The sequence below is a fragment of the Ursus arctos genome, unplaced genomic scaffold, assembly GCF_023065955.2.
Source record: "Ursus arctos isolate Adak ecotype North America unplaced genomic scaffold, UrsArc2.0 scaffold_12, whole genome shotgun sequence".
NCBI classification, from domain to species: domain Eukaryota; kingdom Metazoa; phylum Chordata; class Mammalia; order Carnivora; family Ursidae; genus Ursus; species Ursus arctos.
In genome coordinates this window covers 19,468,879-19,494,970 of record NW_026622786.1, presented here as the reverse complement: position 1 = coordinate 19,494,970, position 26,092 = coordinate 19,468,879, and the positions used below count along the sequence as shown (strand labels likewise).

The 26,092-nt window shown below is 35.4% G+C and overlaps 1 long non-coding RNA gene across 1 annotated transcript in view; it reads left to right on the top strand.

The window, feature by feature from the left end:
- Positions 1–10,998, top strand: part of LOC130543396 (uncharacterized) — a 175,742-nt gene extending 164,744 nt beyond the window's left edge. Inside the window, exon 3 of the long non-coding RNA XR_008958709.1 lies at positions 10,361–10,998. This is a non-coding gene — a long non-coding RNA (uncharacterized LOC130543396). The remainder of the gene's footprint in view (positions 1–10,360) is intronic.
- The last annotated feature ends 15,094 nt before the right edge of the window (positions 10,999–26,092 follow it).

Here is a 26,092-nt window from a genome sequence, read left to right as displayed (position 1 = left end):
GCACTCTTTTAAATAATAGCTTTGTAAGAGGTGACAGAGAAGCTCATCTTCAAAGCATCATTTAGAAAGAATTCTGCAGTTCATCCTTCACGTCTTCATTGGGTACGTTCCCTGGTTGGTCTTAAGATGTTATAGCATTGCTTCTCCACCCCCAGAGAGTTGTATTATTGATTCGGAGAAGGAGAGATTATATTCCCCAAGATGAATCAAGAAGAATGTGCCACCTAGGAAACAGAGCTGACCTCTCTCTCGACTAGAAATGTTTTCTCTAAGAACTTTCTTTGTAAGGCTGTGGCTTGTTAAGCTGACTGCCCTCCCTGAAATGCCTATTCACAGAGGTTTCCAAGGATACACTGGTACAAACCTCTTCTCACATTAAATGGGAGGTAATAATAGCCACATGCTACAATAGCCTAAAAGCCACTGATCTTTTAGAATATCTAACTTCCCCTGTATGAAATTACATTCTATCAGATTTGAAATATTGTGTAGGTTTTCCTCTTTCAAAGATAAATTCTCTTAACAACTAAGTCATTCATCTTCTCCCGTGAAGAGGGCTGAAGAGTACAGGTGAGAGCGGAGTAAAGATGACTGTGCGCATGAGGCTTGGTCTTCTACTGCTGCCATCAATTCCCAAGCTAAGTATCGTCACTCAGTATCTTCACTGATATTTTTCTTGAATCCATCAGGACTAATATCATCTTGATCTTATTCCTTGCCTTTAACCATGAATATAGCAGGCCCCCGAATCCCAGGTCATCTTTTACTTCTCACACTGCCATCCAATCCCTTTGAAGCCCTGTACATCCCTGGTTCTTTCCCTTCTATTTACCCCACACTCCAACTTGAATCTTGCTCTCTATGCTATATTATTAACTTCTTCTCTGAATTTTCCCTTAATTTGCTGATCTAATAAAAATCTGGCCTTCCTTATCTGTATCTCCTATAAGGGTATTGTGTCCCTGAAGTCCTCCAGAGTTGCGGCTGTTTCCTCCGATACCACTTGTTCCGGTGAGCCTCAGGTGCTGTAAGTGTCCTGTTAGCTCATTTTTGCCTTCTGAATATTGTTCTTTTTTTCTAAATTATCCAATTTTGAATCTCACATTATTAGATGATGTAAGTAACCAGTCCTCACCATTCTTCCTAACGTGGATCATTTGTCCTTATTATTCAGTGAATTTTAGGTCCTGCCTCATTGTCACTCTCTCCAATACTACTCTCATAGAAGTTCTGGGTACTTTCCAAATACACATCACAGATAAACCTTCCATATCCTAGATTCTTGTCTCTTGAACTCCCCTCCTCCAAAGATCCAGCACTTTACATCAGCCTTATACTTCATGCTCATAAAACTAGATCTTTTCTTTACCAAAAATTCCAATCTTTCCATAATCTACATCTCATCTCTGATAACCTTCTCCTATCTTTACAATGCACTCACTTTACAAACCTTACTAACATTTCTCCCACCATACTAGTACTTGTTATCCAAAGCCCTATCATCTTTTCACTATAGAAAAAGCTCTGAGCATGCTTTTTCCACCAAAGAACACTCCATTTCTTTACTGCCACTGATTATATTCACTGTCTTTAATTCTTTTAGTCTCATTTTCCAATCAGTATTCCCAAACAGGATTTTGCTGCTACCCCTCCAATGAAACTGTTTTTATTTTTATGTTTTTAAGATTTATTTATTTGAGAGTGAGAGAGCGAGGGAGAACGAAAGCCAGCATGGGGGTGGGCAGAGGGAGAGGGAGAGAGAGAATCTTAAACAGGCTCAATGCTCAGTACAGAGCCCAACATGGGGCTCAATCTCACGACCCTGAGATCATGACCTGAGCCGAAACCAAGTTGGACACTCAACCAACTGAGCTACCCAGGCGCCCCGGAACTGTTTTTATAAACATAACCACAGTCCCCACACTGTCAGACTTATCTTATTTATTAGCACAAAGCAACATTTTATCACTCCTCAGAGATAATGTTAAATTTCTTCTCTTACCTTGGAGGACTAGTTTGTTTTATTTTACTGATCTTTTTCGATTTCTCCTCCTCCCTCCCCCTTAGGCCTCTTAACATTGGAATATCTTTAAGTTCCTTGATTTTTTTCTCTTCTCTATCTCCACATACCATTTTGGTGATTCTACACATTCTCATGTCCAAAGTTAGATCTTTAATTGAGATAACTCTTATAAACCACATAGTCATATAGCAAGTTTTCTGATATCTCCACTTGAGTATCTAATAGACATACCTAATTCAATATGTCCAAAATGAAATGGCTGCCCATCTCCAAAACTTAGCTCAAAATTGTCTGTTTGAATTCTTTTTACCTTTCCAGTTACCAAGGCTGAACCTAGAAGCAAACCTGATTCTGTCTCATTTGCCATCCATGTTCTCTTTGTCATGAAATCCTGTTGCCTTTAATTTTGAAATATAACCAATTTGTCCAGCTTTTTGTTCATGGTTATTATTTTTGGTTTCTTGTTTAGAAACCTTTCTGTAGGGAGGTAATTATTCTGTCTAGTTTACTTGTAGAATATTGACTCTTTTTACGTCTATAACCCATGTGGAATTGATTTTTATGGTGTGGGAAGGGATTTCAGTTCATATTCACCACAAGACCCATGCAGGAATGTTCATACCATACTCAGTCATAAAAGCCCTAATCTGAATATCATTAATAAAGGGATAAATTGTCATATATTTATGCAGTGTAATACTATTGAGTGATGACATAGATGAATCTCCAAGATATAATTTTAAACTTAAAAATGACACAAGAAAAGAAACTATGTATGGTTTCAAAATAAGAAAAATAAGATTATAAGAAATAAGAAAAATCTATGTTAATAGATGACAAAGTAGTGGAGTGTTTGTGTGTTTGTTTGTTTTGAGGGGAAGGAATGAAAGGGAATTCTGGAAATGTTTTGTAACACAATCTAAGAGGTGTTAAGTAGATGTTTATATATATATTAAAATTCATCGAATATATACTTAAGATTCCTGTACTTTACTAAATGTTTGCCGTATTTAAATAAAAAGTATATCTGTTTCTACACCTGGGTATCCATCTCTTATTGCATCATTCTATAGCTCTGGTCCGATCCCCAAACTCTTTCCTAGCTTACTAGGCTAGCCTTCTCTGGTAGGCAAAATAATACCCCTCCTAAAAGATGTCAACTTCCTAATACCCCAAATCTGTTCTTTTGTTACATGCATGGCGAAAGAGACTTTGAATATGTCATTAAATTAAGAATCTTGAGATGGAGAGATTATTCTGGATTACATGGGTGGATCCAATGTATAAAACAGAACAGGAAGAGCAGGGTCACAGAGGATGTAATAATGGAAGCAGAGGTCAGACTGATGCCATTGCTTGAAAGGGGACCCCAGGTCAAGGAATATGGGCAGCCTGTAGAAGCTAGAAAAGGCAAAAAATAGATTCTCCCTTACAGCCTCCAGAAGGAACACAGCCCTTGTAACGCATTGATTTTAGCCCAATAAAACTGATTTAGAATTTTTAACTTCTAGAACTGTAACAGAATACATTTGTGTTGTTTTAAGACACTGCTTGTATTAATTTGTTACCAGAGCAATAGAAAGTTAATATACCTTTTAAGATGGAAACATATATTTACTTTTATACCTATGAAGTTCATTTTCAACACAAATGTCAGAGTAGTTCTTTAAACACATGAGTAAGATTATACAGCTTCTCAGTTGAGAATTTTGCAGTGGTTTCCCATTTCACTCAGAGTAAAAGTTAAAGTCCTGAAATTATATGATCTTTGTTACCTTTCTGATTTCTTTTCTTGCTATCTCTCCTCTAAATACTATTTTTCAAGCACAGCAGTCACACTCTTATTTTAAGTGTTTATTTTCTACCAATATTTTCTCCCTGGCACACCTTTCCCCTAGATATATACATAGATAAATGCCTCAACTCCTTCAGATATTTGCTGATTGTCACCTTTTCAATGAGGACTACGTGGAATTCCTCCCTCCCTCACCCATTCTCTTTCCCTGATCTTTCCATGCTCTAAATTTTGGTTTGTTTGATTTTTCTATGTAATGTTTATAATGTTACAACATAATATAACAATTTCTATTTATTATGCTTCTTTTTCATTGTCTGTGTATCCAGTTATGTGAATTCCATAAAGACAGTGTTTTGTTTTGTTTTTTGAGTCGGCTCCATGCCCAATGTCAGGCTAGAACTCACACCCCTGAGATCAAGAGTCACTGGCATGTTCTAACGACTGAGCCAGCCAGATGCCCCTTAGGCAGTGATTTTTGTAAGCAAAGTAACATAAGTGCTTAGAACAATTTTTGACATAAGCAGATGTTAAATATTTTTTGATAAATAAAAATATTTATCAAGGGATGTCTATGTGGTAGGTACTGTATCATGTGCTGTATTTACAACAGCAAATAAAATAAGCACAGTGTCTACATTTACTGAAGCAAAACAGGGAAGAAAAAGCAATTAGTCAAATGATACATAATACGATATGTGAAGCCAAGTATATTACGTGAATACATAGATAGCCATTTAATCGGGTTTTGAGCATCAGTGAGGACCGCCTCAAGGAGGAGTCTGCAACATGAGAAATGAATGGGCATTTGCAAGATAAAAGACGACAGGATGAGACAGTGAAAAGTACTTCAGGCATATCAAATATAAGTGCATAGGAATGAAAACAAGATAAAGCATGTCTTTGAAGTCACTAAATTTGGTGAACATAGATTGAAAAGAGAGGTCACTGATGAGATATGATGAAAACATGAGGAATGTTCATACTGTGCAAAGTTTTTTTAAGCCAGATATGGTGATTTGGGTATTTATGTAAAAGCAATAGGGACACACTGAATGGTTTTGAGGGTAGTGAAATGATCAAACAGCTGTTATAGAAAGATAACTCTGGCTACAATGTAGAGAATAAGTTAAAGAAATATAAAACTGGAGGCAAGGATATTAATTAGGAAGATTTATATTAAGCAATTCAAGAAATAATGATGGATTTTAGAAGCTATGTGGAATTCATATGGGTGGATTTGACAGAAATTTAGAAGCCAGGTTTTCAGACTTGGTTATAAACTATAAATGAGTAGAAGAAGAAAAAGTTAAGAGTAATTGCTATTTTTCAGGTTTGTAGTCATTATATCAGAAGCAACAAATGAGAAACAAGGATGGCATATCAACATAAACTTGATAATCATCATTTTAGGGTAAGTGGATGAAATGCAAGTGTTCACCGTAAAATGTGAGGGAAAATGAAAAACTAGTGAAGAACCCTGAAGACTACAATTAAAGAAAAGACAGGTAAGTTTATAAAGATTCACAAAAGAAATGGAATGTTCAGGGAAGTAGAAAGAGTATCAAGGGAAATGATCTTTTAAAGAATGGTCAATTGTTTCAGTTATTGCAAGAGCTCAAGCAAGGTAAGGGCAGATTAATGTCAATTATATTTAGCAATAAGGGTATCTTTGATGACCTTGAAAATAATGAAGTCAGTGGGGTGATGGCCATGGATGTGAAGAAAGTGAAGAAGAAGTGAAAATGACTAAAGAGGGGCACCTGAGTGGCTCAGTTGGTTAAGCATCTGCCTTTGGCTCAGGTCCTGATCTCAGGGTCCTGGGATCAAGCCCTACATGGGGCTCCCTGCTCAGCAGGGAGCATGCCCCTCCCCCTGATGTCTCTCTCTCTCTCTCTCTCTCTGTTAAATAAATAAATAAATAAATAAATATGATTAAAGCTCCCAAGAATTTGAGGGAAACAGATACAGCAGTTACTTAAATACACAAGGTTTATAGATTTGAGAAAAGTTCTTTACTTTTCCGTTTTATCTTGAGTTAATTCTGAAAAAGAAGAAATGTGGTAAATCAACCAAAAGGGAGTAAAAGGGGCCAGGTTGTTCTCCCACCTGAAACAACAAGAGCAAAGCAGATGATATATATAAATGATGGTTTGCAAAACACTGAACATCAGACAACAAAGGACAATAATTCCTGAGAAACAAGAGACAAAAATTTGAGATCTGTTATTGCCTCAGGTTCCTGCCTGAAGAGAACTTCCAGAAAATGCACAGGGAAAAGGAACCCAGGCAAAACCCAGCAAACGTTCAGAGTTGAAGACATGGAGAGTCTGAGGAAAGGCAGGCAGCTGTGTCAGGGAGGAGGGCAGAGTGCCAAGGAGGAGGGACCTGCATAGAGAACTGCAGAGATCTGTGGACAATGCCCTCTGAGCATTCATCAGAGTACTGATCTGTGCATATGTATAAGGAAACTGCCCAAATCCAGTGAAAGAACCAAATGAGAGAATTAGAGGGAACAGAGCTCAGCACTCACATGGGACTGGGCATCATGCCTATTTCTATCAGGCAGGTTGGAAAATTTCATAATTCATGGGGTCAAGAGCAGAGTACTCATAAGGGCTTTACATCGGTACTGGAGAATAACTAGTCTACTTTCACTTAGGTTTATTTTTTAAAGCAGGACCCCAAAGGATCAAACTAACTGTATCCAATAGCATTTATAGTAATATTGAATTACTGCTCAAGAATATTTATATGAATGTAAAAATATCCATCACTCAACAAGGTAAAATCTACAATGTCTGGCATCCAATAAAAAACTTTTTTTTGTCCGAAGAAGCGTTAAAAATCAAGCCAGAATGGTGATAAAAGTCATTAAGAGAAACTGACTCAGAAGTAACACAGGTAATAGAACGAGTGACCACTTTAAAACACTTACTCTAACTGTATGTTCAAAAAGTTAGAGGAAAGATAGAATATGGTAAGTGAAGACAAGAAAGATATAAAAAACATTAAAATCAAATTTCTGGTTATGAAACAACATAATCTGACATGAAACACGAACTTGATGAGCTTAATAGCAGCTTAGACATTACAGGATAAAAGAATAGTGCATTTAAACTCCAGTAGAGTTTATCCAAAATGATAAATAGAAATTTAAAAACGAATAAAAAATTAAAGAGCATCAGCGAGTGGTGGACAACTCCAAGTGGCTTAAAACGCATGTAATTGAAGTCTCTTCCCTGCAGAGGGGGATAATTGCAAATATAACAGGAAAAAAATTTTTCCAAAGCATGAAAATGACAACCACAAATCAAGAACCACAAGAATCCCAAAACACAGGAAGCATGAGGAAAACAGCAGCATATCACTGGAATCCAGTGATAAGTAGAAAATATTAAAAGCAGCCAGAGCAAAAGATGCATTACATACAAGGGAATAAAGATAAAAATGACAACAGATTTCTCATCAAAAATGATGCCAATGAGAAGACAGTGGAGTAACAACTTTGAACATCTGAAAGAAAAATTTCCCAGCATAAAACCATCCCCAGTGAAAATATATTTCAAAAATAAATAATTTTAAGATGGTGTTTGATAACATACAAAAAGCAAAAGATTCATTCTCTGAAGACTCATGTTATAAGAAATGTACAGAAAAAAAAAAAAAACAGAAATGTACAGGAAATCCAGCAGAATGAAAGGAAAATGTCACCAGATGCAAATATGGTTTTACATAAAAGAAAGCAGAACATCAGAAATACTATCTACTTTGGTAAATAAATAATAATAAGGTATATTTTTATTACTTAAATCTATTTAAGGTAATATATTATTTAAAATAAAATAATATTTACATAAAAATAACAAATATTCAGAGTGGAATTTAGAGCATATGTATATGTAAAGTTTATAACCTCCCCCAAAAAGCATAAAGAACAGGAGGTGAGAAATCAGAGTATACGCTTGCAAGTTTCAGTATTTACACTATCTTGAAATAGTATCATATCACTTAGAACTGACCTGTTAGCTCAATGATGAATGCTATAATCTCTAGAGAAACCACTACAATTACAAAACAAAGGATTATAACTAATATGCCAAGAAAAAAACTAAATCAAATCATAAAAATATTGAATTAATTCCAAAGAAGGCAGAAAAAAAGGAAAATGGAGCAAAGAACAGATGACAGCAGATGATAGATCCATGTCAGTAATCACATTAAATGTGAGCAGTCCAAGCCCATATTATCGGACTGAATAAAAAAAGGAAGACTTAAATATAAAGACATATATAGTTCAAAGGTAAAATTGGAGTGGATATGTTAATATAAAAGCAGATTTCAGAGAAGAGACATTTATCAGAGATAAAGGAAGTCATATCCTAATCATAAAGGGGATCAGTGAATCTAGAAGATGTAACAATTCTAAATGGTCATACATATAACAAAGGAGCTTTACAATCCATGAAGCAAAACTGATAGATATGCAAGGGGAACATTTTGCACAATGATCTACAATTATAACCATATATTTTAATTTGTCATCTTGTGCTGAGTTGAGTGGAAATGAAATATTTTTTTGCTAAGCCCTGCCAAAATTGCATATTTATGAGAAACAATGTTTTTTAATGCGTCTAAGTTAGAGTGGTTTTCTTGGTATCTGAAGTGTGTTCTTCTGTAGCAAAAATTTAAAAGACGTGGGAAAGTCTTAAAGACCAGGTGGTTGGGTGAAAGGAACAATATTTTGAGAGTGCCAGTTAAAGTGAAAAGGACTCAGGAAGTCATTTAGCAGAAGCCTGGTGTTGGTAAAGAAGAGACTGGTAGAGGCTTAAAAGAATGTGAAGAACATGCTATTAGAAGCTGGAGGAGGTAGGATTTTAATTAGGTAGTCAGTAGGAATTAGAGAAAAAAAAAAAACCCTATCACCTATGGTCACCTGAAAAAATAGAAAATGTGACTAATGGTCTGGGTGATTCAGCTAAGGAGATTTCAAGGTAGAATGTTTAAAGCACCACTTGAAATTTTTCACTGGCTATGATAAAATGTATGAAATTTTTCACTGGCTATGATTAAAAAATAGAAGAGAGAGATGAACTAAGAATTAATTATTCCATTTTAAAGTAAAATTTATAAGAAATAGAAAAGCACGGTACTTACTGAGTTCAAAAAAAAAAAAACAAACAAAAAAACAAGTTTCACATTTCCAGGCCTTCCCATGTTTTCAAATTAAGAAAAGGCTTTAGAGCAAAGGTGAAGTGCAGAATGGGACTATATAAAATGTTAGAAAGGCATAAGATGGCTCCTGAGGGAACTATTCTGTTAGAAAAATGTCCCCCTAAGGATCTTAAGGATATGTCCTACAAATCGTTTCTCTTAAACAATAGACCTTCTAAGAAACATAATGTGTTGTCCTCACCAGCGTTACAGCTTTATAAGAAGTTTAAGGCAAAGCATGGATTCTCTTGATGAGATTTTTGAGTATTGGGGGTAGGTCAGACTGCAGTCTAGTTCAGCTTGATAAACTCAAGATGTAGGAAACAAATATGAACCCTTGAACCCCACCACCCCCAGCATCAGAGTATTTTATCATTTCAAATCCTGGAAAATAACTCCTTGAATCAGATCTTTGTTTTCCAAGGATACACAGTTGAAGCTGAAACACTCCATAGGTTGTAATTCACAAGGCTCTGAGGGTTTGGAGAGGGAAGAGAATCACATATCTTCATCTAGCTAGCCCCATTGTTTTTCTCAGCTTTTCACTTTTACAGGGCTTTCCTACAGCCCTGATTTTACTCTGGAGTACACTAGCACTGGAGAGTTGAGTTACTGCTAATATGGGATGTAAGTCATTCTTCCAGGGCAATGGCTGGGGAGAAGCAAAGCAAGCTCCACAAATTTCTTTCTCTTTCTTATCTTACCTTCTGCAGCCTGTTTCCTGCCCCAGGATAAAGCCTCTACTCTCATCTCACATATTAATTCAGAACATTTCTCAAAATTTTCTTATTTCCTCCTGGGTTGCAGGGAAGGTAACTTGTTCAGCATCTTATTAAAATTTGAATTCTCCATGTTCCATGGTCCATGAATGCACCTGGTCCATATGTTTTGTGTTGGATTTATCTGCTTTTTTAATTTACATTGAGGTAGCTGATAATGATAGCGTCTAACCGTAATTGTTGCTTTACCATTTGAGATATTGACACTTAAACTTCCCCTGGTAATTAACAGAAATATATCTATATATAGATATTTAGCTATGAAGCGTGAATCTTCTTCATCTGATAGAGAAAAATATAAATATCTGTAAGAAAAAACCATTTTTGTTAGAGTTGTAACAGCTAGGTTTTATCAAGGTGTGTGGAGGCCAGAAAATCATGGCCAGCTATGAGGAAGGCAGGCGCCTGTCCTGGCAACACGCCAAAACAAAACCAGAAGAAACCGGATTGAACCAGATAGGCCCAATATGGCTGACAAAATTGGCAGGCCAAGTTCACATTATTCCTTCATTATACTACATTATCTTACTAAAAATCTCCTCCCTACAGGTGCCATTGATGAGGGAACAGAAGGAAAGTGGAGGACAAAGCAGAAGCTGACACCCTGCAACACCCCCCCCCCCCACGGGATATATGTGACATTCCTCAGGCACTCCTGGCTACCCTAAAGGAAAAACAAATAGTTAGCTTGTAGAGATCACAATCCTGCAAGACCTGAGTCTCCCTTAGTTTATAAATGTCCTAGTGATTTACAAGGAAGAAGTTTTCTTATCAATAGCCTAACTTCTAGAGACCCATAATTGTTTCCTGAAGCCCTAACTTCACCTTACCCTCAATAAAATTGAGGGAGCCTGAGGCAGAAGGAAATGTAAATAAAAACTGAATTTCTTTTAAACCTATAGCCCATTGATAAGGACGTGTGATAGGAGGAATGTAACATTCCTCCAGGAAGTTCCCAATTATCTTACTGTTAATGCCTTACTAGAGGGCAAAACAACCTTAACTCGACAATGGCAAGGACCCAGGTAGCTTGTAGGTCCTCTTTAGCATATCAAAGTTCTTTCAAAACCTTCCTTTTTCCTTGCCTCCCCCAACCCCATAGTATATAATCAGCCACCCCTCACAACCTGGGGCAGCAGCTCTTTCTGTCCACGGGTCCTGTCCCAGTGCTTTAATAAACCACCATTTTGCACCAAAGACACCTCAAGAATTCTTTCTTGGTCGTCGGCTCCGGACTCCACCCCACTGAACCTCAACTATATTCCAAAACTACATCACCATGACAGGAAACCCCTGACCAAATAAGGAAGAAAAAGCACATAACCCCATTCCTGGAAGAAACCACCCTGCTTCCAAGGAATCCCTGCCTGCCTCAAGAAATGAATATTCCACCCCTTTATTAACAACTGTCAATCAAAGATAGCAGCCCAGACCCCTCAGGTGCAGCTCTTCCTGGAGCTCACCAGCTCTCACACCCGGAGAGTGTACTTTTATTTTAATAAACTTTCCTGCTCGTACTGTTCATCCACTGTGTTTGGTCTGTCCTCGAATTCTTTCTTGTGGCAAGACCAAAATCCTCTGGCAACATCTTTGGAGAGGCTGGGTTGAGGCCTCAGGGCCTGAGGTCCCCCCACTCTCCATCCAACAACATTTTTATTGATTACCCTTTTTAATCCTTATATAAATTACCTCTGCAAAAGAAGACACTTCCTGACCTCATTTCTTTCTCAAATTAAAAAGAAATAGTTCTGTGGAAAAAAATTTCTCTCAGCTTCATTTTCTGTGGTCATTCCTCCCCTCAGTTCTCCTTATGAGTTGTATGAAGACATACAAAAACATCGAGCTTATTCATTTTCATAAACGACATAGAAGTAATAAAATAATTATTTCAAGTTCAATAATAATGACATTCTAATAACTAGATATGATCATTCCACTCAGTTCCATTTAGACTATATATATATACACACACACATACACACACACACACACACATATGTATTATAATCAAGTCCTAATTAAGCTTATCAGTTCAAGGATTATGCTTCTGCTCCACGTAAATTGTAACTTGAGCATTATATCCTTCCTCAGTTCTGCCATTTTTGTTCCATTTATAAGGTGTTTCTATTAATTTGACTATCCTAGGCTTTGCAACCTACAGTCTTCATATATGTTTCTTTTTAATTTTTTTCTGTGGAGTATATGTTTAAATCTTTATTTATATTAAATTGATGTTCATGATTCCTCAGCCCAGTGTTAGAATTGGTTAATCTTTTCCTACTATTCAGATAAATGATGAGATATGACTGCCATTTTCCCTTTGGGGAAAAAGTATGTTCCCTTTCAATGAAAAAGACTCTATGTTTCTGAAGTGATAGTAAAATGATCCTTCTGGGGGCTAACAGTGTACAGGCAGGTGGTGCTGACAAGTAGGGCAGTTAAAAATTTAAGACAGTTCCTCAGAAGAATAAAAGAAATTAAATTTGTGAAGGTCACATCTGGACATTGTAACTTTCAGACATATTGCACTTCTTCACATACCATTGGGAGTCTAAATAGTATCACAGCATAGAGCTAAATAAGCCATTTTCTTCCTGATGTATTTTATGACCACTCTACATATTAATAATTCTTCGTCCTCTATGAAATTATGCATTCTATAGTAGGATATTTCAGTTTGAAACATTACCTTTCACTTTTTTCCAGACCATAAGATCAAGCTATATTATTCATGTGGTTTTTCCAGAATCTACAACTTCAGCTTTTTCCGTGGCTGACTTCTTGTTTAGGTCGACTATAACGATAGTTAAATGTTGACTGCTCAAGCATTGTGAACCTGTATCCTATACTGCCAATGGTTCCCAGAGTTGCTACCCCTGGAGTGGAACTGTTTCCTACCAGTAATGTCTATTCTTTTTTTTTTTTAATTTTATTTATTTATTTGAGAGAGAAAGACAGCACGAGCAGGGGGAGGGGCAGAGGGAGAGGTAGAAGCAGGCTCCCTGCTGAGCAGCCAATGTGGGGCTCTATCCCAGGACCCTGAGACCTTGATCCCAGCCGAAGGCAGACATTTAATGGAGTGAGCCACCCAGGCATCCCATGTCTACACCTTCTTGTTCCAATTTGACCAATTCTCTAATCTAAAAAACTTTTAATGTTTAATGGACCTCAGAACATTTTGACTATATTCATCTATGAATCATTTAGCTATATTAAAGTGTGCAAAGTTTGCACTACACTCTGTATTTAACAAGTTGAAAACTTTGGATTTGAAATAATTTGAGGACTCTGCTATATAGAGTACAGAACATTCACAGAATATTATACCCTATTTATAGAAATATTTATTTGAATTGTTATCTATTGCTATAAGTGTTCTAATTGGAACTTGTTTCAGGCAATTGATTACCAACTCCAGTTTCTACAATTTTTAATCTTTTTCACAAGGAGGGTTCTTCTTTTCATGCAGCCCAAACTCCAACGGAACTATCTCTAATATTAGAGACAATGGACTGCCTTCTTCAGTAAGTCACATGCCACAGAAAACCACTATTGTTCAGATTGTTTCAAATATTTAAGTAAAGTGTTATCTAAAATTCTTTGAGTTGTGAACTTTCTTCTCCAGAGAGAACTGCCTTATATATTGGATGGAAGCATACAGGTAACTAGGGTAATGCCAGTAAAGCTTTCACTTCAAATTTTCTATAGTATGAACTTAGTGCATTATTCCTATTGTTACTATAACGAATTATCACACATTTCATGGCTTAAAACATTAATTTCTTATCTTATAGTTCTGGCCATCCAAAGTCTGAAATGGGTCTTGCTGGGCTAAAATCAAGGTATAGACAGCGCTAGGTTCCTCCAGGAAGCTCTAGGGGGCAATGTTTCCTTGCCTCTTCCAACTACTGGAAGCCACCTTCATTTTCTATCTTGAGGCCCCTAACAGCGCAATGGAGCATCCTCACAGCTCTGACTCTGTCCTTCCCTTCTGCCTTCCTCTTTCACATTACAGCATTTTGTGATTCCAATGGGCCCACCCAAGTATTCCAGGATAATCTTTTTATTTTAAGGTCAATTGATTAGCAATCTTAATCCCATTTGCAAATTTAATCCTTACCCCCTTTGTCATGTAACAAAACATATTCATAGGCTCCAGGGAGTAGAACATGGACATCTTTGGAAGTGATTATTCTGTAATTGACTTTACAGAACTTTTACATTTCTACCATATCTGATATTTAAATACATTTAAAATGCATATAGATAGATAGATAGATAGATACAGATAGATACTTATATCTACATAATCTATGGAATTTTTAGATTTCTACTAATTCCAGTATTTAAATAAATACATTCAAGATCGATCTATCTATCTATCTATCTATCTATCAGAACAAACATGACTTTGGAAACCAAATTTGTAAGGTTTTTATTTGAGCTCAGCCACTGTCTGTTTTACACTGGTCATGTTACTTAAACTCACAGAGAAATGACAGTCACACCAAAATTTCAGGGTGGGTTTGAGAAATAGAATTATTTACCATAGCAGTTCATACACTGCAACAGCTTAATAAATGGCATACATTATTATTTATGCTGAAAACTGATCTAAAGGATATATGATATGTAAAAAAACTATTAATATTTTCTTTAACTATAATAAACACATACAATGCAAATAATTGAACTCTCTGAAACTTCACAAATTGAACAGACCTGTTCAATACACATCCATACCAAGAAACAATACTATTAACAGACCTCATTTATACTGTATCACTTCTTAGATAACTACTATTCTGACCATTCACAGCATAAATTAGATTTAACTGTTTTTGTACTTTAAATAAAAGATGCATAGATACTCTTTTGTGTCTGACTTCTTTGGCTCCACATTATATCTCTCTAACTCACCCATTTGTTTACACATAGTTATGGATGTTTTTTGTCATTGCTCTATTCTGGCATAGCATTCTATTCCATATTATATTCCAGTGAATATAATACATTTTTTGATCCATTATTTTCTGATAGGCATTTGGGTAGGTTGTTGTTATTACACATAGTGTAGTACTGAAGACGCCGGTACTTACCTTTTGGTTAACACATGTATGCTTTTTGTTAGATATAGACCTCGTATTGGATTTATTGGACGTGTTAGACAGAATAATGCCCCCTAAAGATGTCTTCATCCTAATCCTTGAAACCTATGGATATGTTACCTTCACAGCAAAATGAATTTTACAGGTATGATTAAATTAAGGATCTTACTATGAGAGATTATCCTGGATTATTCAGGTGTGCTTAACCTAATCATAAGAATCCCTAAAAGCTTTTCCTGGCTGAGTTCCGAGTGGAAGGGAAATGTGATTACAGAAGAACACTTAAAGAGGGAAGCGAACTTGCTGGCTTTGAAGATGAATAAAGGGGTCCAAGAGCCAACAAACGGGGACAGTTTGAGAAGTTGAAAAGGGTAAGGAAATGATTCTGTAGACCCTCCAGAAGGGGACTCTGTACCGCCAGCACCTTGACTGAGACCGTGATGGACTAACCTACAGAATTTTAAGATAATACATTTGTGTTATTGAAAGCCACTAAATTTGTGGCAATATTTTATAGTGGCAATAAAAACAAATACAGTGGATGACTGAGCAGTTACATGTTCAGCCAGACCATATGTATATACTCTTTTGTAAAATGTCTTTAAGTCTGTATGATTTAAATTATTTGAAATTTGTTGAGGTTGTTTTTCAGCGTTTTACTGTCAATATTCTGTCTTCTTATATTTGAAGTCTGTGTTTAATAAGCAATATACAGGGTACCTGGGTGGCTCAGTTGATTAAGCATCTGACTTCAGCTCAGGTCATGATCCCAGGGTCCTGGGATTGAGCCCCGCATTGGGCTCCCTGCTCCGCAGGGAACCTGCTTCTCCCTAGCCTCTCTCTCTCTCATGAATGAATAAATAAAATCTTTAAAAGAAAGAAAAAAAGAAATCCTTTAAAAAATCATAAGTAATACCTAAATAAATTTTTAACTATTTATTTATACTATTAAATCCATTCCATTTATTAAATAATTAATATGACAAAGATTATAGCTAACAGCTTGTTTCCTATTTGACACATGCTTTTTTAAAAAAAGTCTATTGAGATATAATTTATATTTTAGAATGCATCCATTTTCCGTAAGTCTCATGAGTTCTAACAAATATACATACTCATGACTATCACCAAAATCAAGATACACTTTCTTCACCCCAAATACCATCATGCTTCTTTTGTGATCAACTTCTCACACTTCTGGTACCAGGAAATAATAATCTACTTCATGTTACTAATAAATTTGTTTTTTGTTGTTGTTGATTTTCAGATAAATAGAACCTTGTAACCTGATTTATTTTATGTCTGGCTTCTTTTACACAGCATAATGCTTGTTGAGATATATTCATATTGTTATGTAAATTATTAGTTTATTATTTTTTAACTCAGAGTAGAATCCTATTGTATGGATATACCACAATTTGTTTATCCATTCCCCTTTAGGTTTTGATGATTATTAATTAAGTAGAGTTAATATGAACTTTTTCACACAAGTCTTTGTGTGTGAAAACATTAGCATTTCTTTTGGAGAAACACCTAAGAGTAGAATAATGATTTTTATTTAACTTCAAAAATGACTACCAATGATTTACCCAAAGAGGTTAAAATTTTGTATTCCCACCAGCATTTTGCAAGAGATTCTGTTGTTTCATGTCCTCACTGACAATTGGCACATTTAGATTTTTAAATTTATTTTCAATTTAACCACAGTTGAGTAGAGTAGAATCTCAGTTTAAGTTGACATGTTCCTGATAACTAATTATATCAAATATCTTTTTATGTACTTATTGGCATGTATATATTTCATTTTATGAACTGCTTTTGTTCAAATTTTTCACCCCCTTCTTTGGATTGTTCATCTTCTTGTTATTAAGTTTTAAGAGCTTTTTAGATATTCTGGATCTATATTATTTGTCTGTTAAATGGATCGCTAGTTCTTTCCCAGTCTGACTTTAGCCTTTGCATTTTCTTAATGATGCTTTTTAAAGAGCAGAAAACTTTTTTCTTTTAAGATTTTTAAATTTTTTTATTATTTTATTTTATTTTCATTTGAATAACTTGTGATTTGTACATTAATATTTATATAGGATTTTATAAATATTAAATTATGGATGCCTAATTATAGTCTAATAAAGTTATTATTTTTCTACTTTCCCTATTCTGCTAGTAACTTAGAATCTTTAAAACCACTTCCATTTTGTATTATTGTTGTGATGTTTTGTTTTACATATAATTTAAACTTCACAGGACTTTCTATAATTGTTTTGTACATTAAGCAATTATTTATATTCACTCATTTATTTATCTTTTTGTGGTGTATTTTAATTATATTCTATATTTCTATGTTCACATTTTAGATCAATTTTTTCCTGCCTGAAGGAAGATCTGGTTTTAATTTAGACTTTTATTTTTAACTCTGTCCCTATTATTGACAGCTTCCCTCAGTCTTTGTCTGCAAACATCTTTATTTCACTTTTATTTTTGAAGGATAAGAATATATTCACTTGTTATAGAATTCTAGGTTGGCAGTACTTTTTCTCTGGAAATACAAAGATGTCATTCCACTGCTTTCTGACTCCCATCATTAGTGGAGAGAAGACAGCTGTCATTCTTATGGTTGGTTGTTCTTTGAAGACAAGGCATCTTTCTTTCTCGGGCTGGCTTTTAGGATTTACTTTTTCATTCTTTTCTTTGCAGCAGCTCTACTGTGAAGTGCCTAGTTACACCTTCTTTTTGTATATACTGCTTAAGGTATAATTAGATTTCTTGTACTTATGAGTCTTTTATCATTTAAAAAATTTCTTAGCCCTTATTCCTTTAAATACTGTTTTTGCCCCATTGTTTCTCTCTTTCCCTTCCAAGACTTTGATTATAATTATAATAGACCTTTGAAGAGTGTCCAGAATATCTCATGCTCTGTTCTATTCTATGTTTTTTTTCTCACTACTTCATTTTGTGTATTTTTTATGGACTTTCTCCTAGGTAACTAATGTTTTGTGTTAATGTGTCCATTTAAAACTATCCACTATTCATAATTTCAGAGATCACATTTTATTTTCTGTTTGTAATGTCAACTTATTCTTTTTTTTCTTTTGGAGAGTCTAACACTTTGGTGAATTTCATTAACTTTTCATCTTTTTTTTTCACTATGTTCTTTAACTTTAAACATAGTAATTTTTAAGTATTTATTTGTGAATTCTAATATATGAATGTTTGGTGTTCATGCTAATATATGCATTGAATCTCGGCCCTTTTCCTTTATTGTTGGTCATGTTTTCTCTTATTGATAGCCTGTTTAGAAGTTTTTTAATACCAGTCAGTGTGCCATGACGTAATTCTAGAGATTCTGGATGATAGTATATTCCACTTAATAAAGTTTAACTTTTCCTCTGTAAGGCAAGTACCTGAAGAGCTAACCATCTAAACTGAATCGGAAATTAAGATGAGTTGGCCTTTGTTGCAGTTTTGATCAGACTTTGTATACACCTGGTTTGTTTTTTTTTTCCTAAATATGGTTCTAAAAAATTTGGATTGAGAGCTTTCCAAGTCAATATCTTTTACCTCAAAAGATTACAAGAGATTCGATACTGTCCAGTAAAGGTTTTATCCTAACTCTACAGTCTTCCCTTGCCCCTGTGGCTTCATAATTGGGCACATGTCTTACTGATGATGTTTTCAAAATAAGTGCCCTTACTGTCACGTCTTGGTTTCACAAGTATCACAGTGATTTCACTCTGCTTTTTAGAAGATTTGTTTTCTATTTTCCCAGTCTCTTGTGTCCCCTCAATTTCCAGGTTATCACCTTTATTGAACTACTAAAATGTTGTGTTTCTTCTTTGCCATTTCCCTTCCAAATTCTCTACGTTTGTCTGCAACTTAAAAATGTCTCCAGTAAAAAGTGGCTGAATATTGTCAACTTACCTTGGAAAGGGTCTCAACTTCTTTGATTTATGGATTTTTAGTTTTTATTCTTTACTGTTTCCAAGAGTTTTTGTTGCCTTTTAAAAATGTGATTTAAAAAAAATCCTCCATGTTCTTATTGTTGTATCAACCATTAGGGTCATGTCTTCTCATGTGGATTTCCAAATCTTCAGAATAGCAGTGCTGTGTCAAATTTTTACCATGCTTCATTTTTCTCTGACTTCTTATTCTGCAACCAAAAAGAAAAACTCTTGGACTTAATGAAAATCTCATGTAATTAGACTATGCTCTTCTGGATAATCTCCCTTTTTAGTTACTCAAAGTCAAATGATTAGTAATTTTTGTTACATTGGAAATATTACAAATCTGACATTTCATCATAGTCAGATTCCTGAGATTAGGGCATGAAAGTTGGTCCATTTTGGAATTCAGCCTACCAAAATATCTATGTTTAAAATATCCTAAAATGTTCATGAATTTTCTCTCCAGTTACATCAGTATAATAGGCAGAAAGCCATCTAGGTATAGAACTGAAAGTACTGCTAATCTTGTTATTTCTGCTTTCTTTATTCTTTAGCTTCTGTTTGGGAAGCATTACATCTATATGGAGGTTTGCTTTGATGACAACTGTTGTTAGCTGTGGAAAGACAAAGATCTTCTAGACAAAACACTGCTTTTCCTTCTGCCTCATAACTATTCAACAATAATGAGAGTTTAATTTGTGTCAGATTCTGTTCTGGGTACTAGGGATAATGCAATGATTAGACAAAATACCTGCTCTCATAGAACACAGTAATAACCCAAGAAAAATATATTTTTAATATACTATTAGAATTAAATAATATCTATTATATCAGAAATTTATGAAACTGAATTAAAATTTTTTTTAATAAAGCAGGAATGGGGGCTAGAAAGTGTTTAAGAGAGACTTGATGGTTGAAATTTTTGATAAAGTGCTCAGGGAAGGCCTCACTGAAAGTTGACATTTGAATAACAATGTTAAGACTGTCCTCTTCAATTTTGTTTTTGCCTACTTTTTCTATATTTTAAATATTACTTTTCTTCTTCAGAGCTCCATCAATGGTCTTTTTAAAAATTTTAGATTTATTTGTACATTTTATAATCTGTTTTTCTCAAAGTATAATCTGAAAACCAAATATATTAGAATCATCTGGAGTCACTTTGCCATAACAATTTCTAAACTGCACACAAAAATTTGAGTCTGAAATTGGTTATTACATTCCCAACTTTTAACAAGCACCCATTTTGATGCTTATGCAAAACAAATTTGATAACAACTTCCTTTGATGAAGAAATGATTAAATCTATTTCCCATGGCTTTCTTTGGCACACATATGTTGGCAACATCTTTGCATCTCTATAGTCTGGTAATAAATATCCATTGAATAAATTAAAGCATGAAAGGCTTTTAAATAATTCCTGCACAGAAAGTCACCTGTGTGTTCTATTCATAAATTCCAATGGATTCTACCCGGTTGCCTTTTAAATTTTGTATAGAAAGCCATCATTTTGAGTAGAAAATTCATATATATGTATACACACACATACATATATGTATTCTAGTTTGAACATCACATTTTAGTCTATATCACATGAAAATTTATTGACCAATTAAACTCTTTAACTCTTTGTATTTGTTATATATTGCCACACAATGCTATTTAATAAATAACCACAAAACCTCAGTGGCATAGAAGAATAAACTGACCACCCAATCACAAAGATTTATGGATAGACTGATCTGGGATGGGTTCAGCTGATTTCAAATGGGTTCTCTCATGCATCTGAGGTCTGCTGAAGGCTGGTTGCGTTGCTCCTGAATGTCCTGAGCTTAGACACCTTGTCTTTGATGCATATGGCATCTCCTCTTCTAGGAGATTTGCAGAAGAGCAAAAGTTTAGAGATTGGAGAATTGATAATATAATTTGATATTATGTGCTAGCAATATCTGAGAGGTAGAACTAATAAATAAATCTGAAACTGTTCTTATAGTCATTCAGAAATTGGCCATAACAGCAGTGTTGATCTTTGGGTAAGTTAAAATTATTAATAAAATTTGGGGTGCCTGGATGGCTCAGTTGGTTGAGTGTCTGCCTTCAGCTCAGGTCATGATCCCAGCGTCCTGGGATTGGGCCCTGTGGTGGGTTCCCTGCTCAGAGGGGAGCCTGCTTCTCTCTCTATCTCTGCCACACACTCTCTCTCCCCCTGCAAAAAAATTAGTAAAATTAGGTTTTAAACAAAATTTGCATGAAACACACATTGCTATAATTGAAAGTGAAGAAAGTTACACTTCAACAACACCAACAACAAAGAGGAAAATGAAGGAATTTAGATTTCAGCTCAATATAAAGAATTTTGCATCAGAGCTTCCAGCAAAAGGAATAAGCTGCTTCATGAAGTAGTGATTTTCCTATCACTGACAGCTTTCATGAGCTCTATGGTATTTATAGGAGTTGTTTTAGAGTGGATTTTAAACCTTGGAATAAACTGGCTTAATCTCTATGAGTTCTTCCAATCATTAAATATTATTATTTGTAGAATCAAAATTAAGCTGACACACAACAACCATAAAAATGAGACTATAAAATAAACGTAAAGTTCTATGTAAATTCAAATTAAGAATGAACTTGAAATAAATATCAATTAACATATAATGATGTAAGTTGTTATAGTGGATTATTTACTTGTCTGGGAACATTAAGTTTTATTCTAGCCTGTGTCACAAAATGTAATACATACTTTCTGTCATTTGGTATATTACTTGATCTGTTTCCCTCAACTGTAAATGTATAGTTAGACGACCTAAGTGGCATGAAGGAGACAGTCATGTGGATAGTTGCAATAAGAATATTTTAGGCAGAGGAAATAATAAATGCAAAGACTGTGAGGTAAGGACATGTCTGGGTTATTAAATAACAAAAGATTCTTGTGGCTGGAACAACAGAGAGGAAAACAATGAAGTTGAGAAGTGGTTCAGATCAGTGCTTAGAGGACATCGTGAAGACTTTGGAGTTTCACAGGGGAGGGGATGCAAAGCAGTGACAGGACACTTCAATTCCAGTTGTAGGATAGTGAAGAGACTGTGGAAGACAAGTGTGGAAGCAAGGAGCTCAGTCTTAGAATAGTCCAGCAAAGGTAATGAATCTTCAATGAGCAGGTCAGTGGTAAAGTGGTACAGCCTGGTTGCAAATGGATGGCACTTGACTGACAGGATTTGCTGTTATTGGAGGAGGTCATCAAGAAGACTGGGCCATCAGCTGACACTCGAGTTAGGCTTGGGCAATAGAGGCTTCTTACCCCAACTCCTGTTCTTGGAATGTCTGGTGTTGTCTACGGTTCCTACAGAGGGCGCCACTTTCAAGGACTGAGAGAGCAATGTGGTGTTGAGAACATCTGGACATTTGTGACTAAATCCAGTTAGGCTTCTATATGCAAACCTTTAAGATTTGGTGGGCTGCTAGTGCAGAAAACTACTCATTTTGCAGCCACCAAAGACAAGCCTGATAAGTAGTTTCCCTTGTTCATTAAAACTGCACCTACCAATCTGGAAAATCTGCTTCTTTTTTCCTTCTCTCCTTACCATGTATGTGTGTGTGTGTGTATAATTTATTTATGAGAGAGAGAGAGAGGGAGAGAGAGAGAGAGAGCTCATGCACACACAAGCAGGAACGGAGGGAGGGGCAGAGGGAGAGGGAGAAGCAGACTCCCTGCTGAGCAGCCCCTGAGCAGGAAGCCCTAGATGAGGCTTGATCCCAGGACCCCAGGATCATGACCTGAGCTGAAGGTAGATCTGAGCTGAAGGCAGACGCTTGACTGGCTGAGCCACCTGGGCACCCTCTCCTTGCCCTGCATATATGGGTGCTGCTTTCAGATTCCTTCCAGGAAGCTCCCAAGGAAGTTATGAATCAATGCGAATGGTAAAGAGAAGTCAATTATAGCATGCAAGAAGTATATCAGAGTTTTGGGTAAGCCAATTATTGGCTGGGGAGGCTGTTTTAGATTTGTCAACAGAAGCATGTCCCAAAACCAAAGGTATAATATAATAAAAAATTTTCTTTATTGTTATGTCCCAGGTTTTAAAAGTTCTAATTAACAGCATTATTAATTAAACTTCTGAAAAATTTTAGATTTATCTGGGTATTAAAGCATTATATTATGTATAGGAGACTGAGTTAATTAATATATTGATTTATATTTTTTCTGGTTTATTGAAAGATAGTACAACATATGATCAAGTACAAGACTAGACTCTTTGAATCTCAATTCTGCATTTTATGTGCTTTGTGACCTTGGGAAACACCTAAGTTCTTTGGGTGCTTTAATTTCCTTACCTATAAAATCAGGCTTATTAATTACCACACATGACGCTTCTAAGGACGAGCAATGTAGGAAAAGAGGCTTCTAATGGTGTTATAAAGCTAACTGTCACCATCGTAAATGGAATTCATTCCCTCTCACGTTAGCCCTATGAGGTACGAGAGCGAAGTGCCAGGGAGTTTTGATCACTGGACGAACCGGTTAATTCAGGACTCGGGATCTGGCAAAGGAGACAAGAGTGTTACAGACTTGAAGTTAGTGAGAGGAAAAACCTCTTGATCATAGAGGTGAGATATATCTCAATTTACAACTTGCCTAGCATAAGCATTTCTCAGCATCTTTTCCTTCCAGCTCCTAGAATATAAACGTCACCACTGAAAGGAAAACATCAATAAAGTAGAAGCTTGAAAATCTTCAAATTCGTCCTATGAATAAATGCTTCGACTTTTTGTTTACAGAGAAATCACAATGCATTTAACATAGAAATCGTCTAGAAGAAGAGTCATTGATGTCATCCACACTCTGCAAGTCAAGGAAAATTCCTCTGGGAAAATCTTATGTTATTGAAATATGCCATTTGAAGTGTGTATAGCAAATGCAAAGAGAAAAGACAGTAAGGGAATAAACCATTTATTAGTAAACACTGACAGTTAAAAATAGCCTGTATTATCGTATTATATCTATCAGTTCAAACTGAAACACAGTACCTGAGGCTAGGAAATAGTCAATTTTTTCATTTATAAAAAATATCAGGTTTTTGCTTTTGAGGCTCTGTGGAGCACAACAGAATAAGCCCACATTTAACTTATCTTTTTTTAAAATATTGAAATTTGAGGTGGAAGGATATTTTATGCCTTAAAAATATCCAGTGCGTAGAGGCATAATTGACATAAATAAAAGGCAAGTATTTAGTAGGTGGAATCTGATAAGTTTTGATGTATGTATACACCTGTGAAACCATAAAAATATTCAATTTTTACAAACCTAAATAAGTTTTATTTTCAACAAATTTAGTACCTCATGGTGACCTTTCATTCATAACTTGGATACTTACAGCTCTTCCTCAATGATTTTATATGCAATATTATGCTAACATTTTCTTATGTACCTAAAACTATGTTATCCCTTTCCATACCTTGCCAGTTATTCAAGGCTCAGCTCCAATAACACATTCTTTGAAACTTCTCTGATGTCCTCTTCAGAAGAAACCTTTTCCTGTTTGAACAGCCTTTATTCTGTTTTATGGCCCATTGAATATGTTACCTTACACCGAACTTGCAGATTAGTACATCCCTTACAGATCGTAAGTTTCGTGAGGCAGAGAATCTGATTTATCTTTGCACCCATTTTAAGGCCTAACGTGGAGTGTGTACTGAATTGAGTACAATATAGATTGATGAACAAAGATTTTCTAACCTAAGTTTGCAAGCATGTTCTTCAGTTAAAGTATCCTATTAGCTATCCAGACAAGAGGACTTATCAGAATAAAGGAGAAGAGGAAAGGAGGGAGAGAGGGAAAAAGGAAGGAAAGCAGAAAGAAAACGACCACCAGAAAAGACGATAGCTTTAGTTTTAGTGGTAAAGAGCACAGAGATATACTAAAATTCCTATCTGAAGACTATTTTAGGAACATCGGCCCTTGCACACATTAGTGCACTCCTATAAGAAAAGCAATTACTAGTTATTTTGACATATTGAAATTTAATTGCATAATTCATATAGGAGCTACATAAGAAACTTAATATAACATTAGCAGGAACAAAGGAGTCACTTTAATCATAAATAACAAAAATTCATCCTCCCCAGAAGACAAGTTCATTTGTTTGTTTAAACCTTCAACCATTTAGATTCAGAATAGCTCAGGAACTTGCACTGAACCATTTTCTCCAGTATGGCATGGCTTGTGTTTAGGGACTCTAGATCTATAATAGCCAAAGCGTAGTCCGAGGGCAATATATGTTTAAATTCCGTATAGAACTTTATTGTACTTCTATCATTTGGTTTTGAAACTCTCTTTTATTCCCTCATCATAACAGAGTATACAGTGAACTTGGCAAACCCAGGTAAGGACATTAGAAACTTGAGTTGCTTTAACACAACACATTAGGGGCTGAAGAGAAGGAGTTGAACAAGTATAAATGAGCACAGAATTGGGATACGAAATTTAAGCAACTTAACTGGGATACAAAATACAAGCAAAATTTGGGGGTAGGACTGGATATTTAAAATGGAAAATATTTTAGAGCCATTAAATCATGGATAGACTGTATATAAATGTACACAAATGCATATACATATACAACCTATCTGAAGCTTTTATATCTTCCTAGACTCCACTCTCCTCCAAAAAAGCCATCAGATGGAAAACACGAGTTAGTACCTTCCATACATTTTTAATATATTTTTCATTCATGAAAGGCAGAACATTCCTAAGACTTTCTGTGTACACCTTCAAAACACAAAACAAGCATTAAAATAATAGAAGCAAAAGCAAACATAATGAACCCTGAGAAAAATATCAAACATATTAGACTCCGGCAGTTAGGTGTGACAAGTAAGCATTGCTTCTGTTTATAAGACCCCACTAAATCAAAACAATGGGGCCGATGGTGAGGGATCATTGTCTCTGATATGCTGCCGGGAGTGTTATTTATGGTTGTTTATAAAATATGCTGTCACAATGGCAGGCTGCCTAGGACCTCAGTGTTTATGGAGTAGCCTATCTTTAGGTGCCCTCTGGTATACAAAATTTTTAAAGAAGGAATAGAAAGTATGTTCAGCTTTGTCACTGTAAAACTGCCCTTATCTTTCACAACAACATGATCAGTCAAAGCCAAATGTATGAAGTTTTCACAAAGGAAACACACATGTGTAACCAGCATGCAAATTTCTATACGGTTTTGTTTGTTTATTTTTT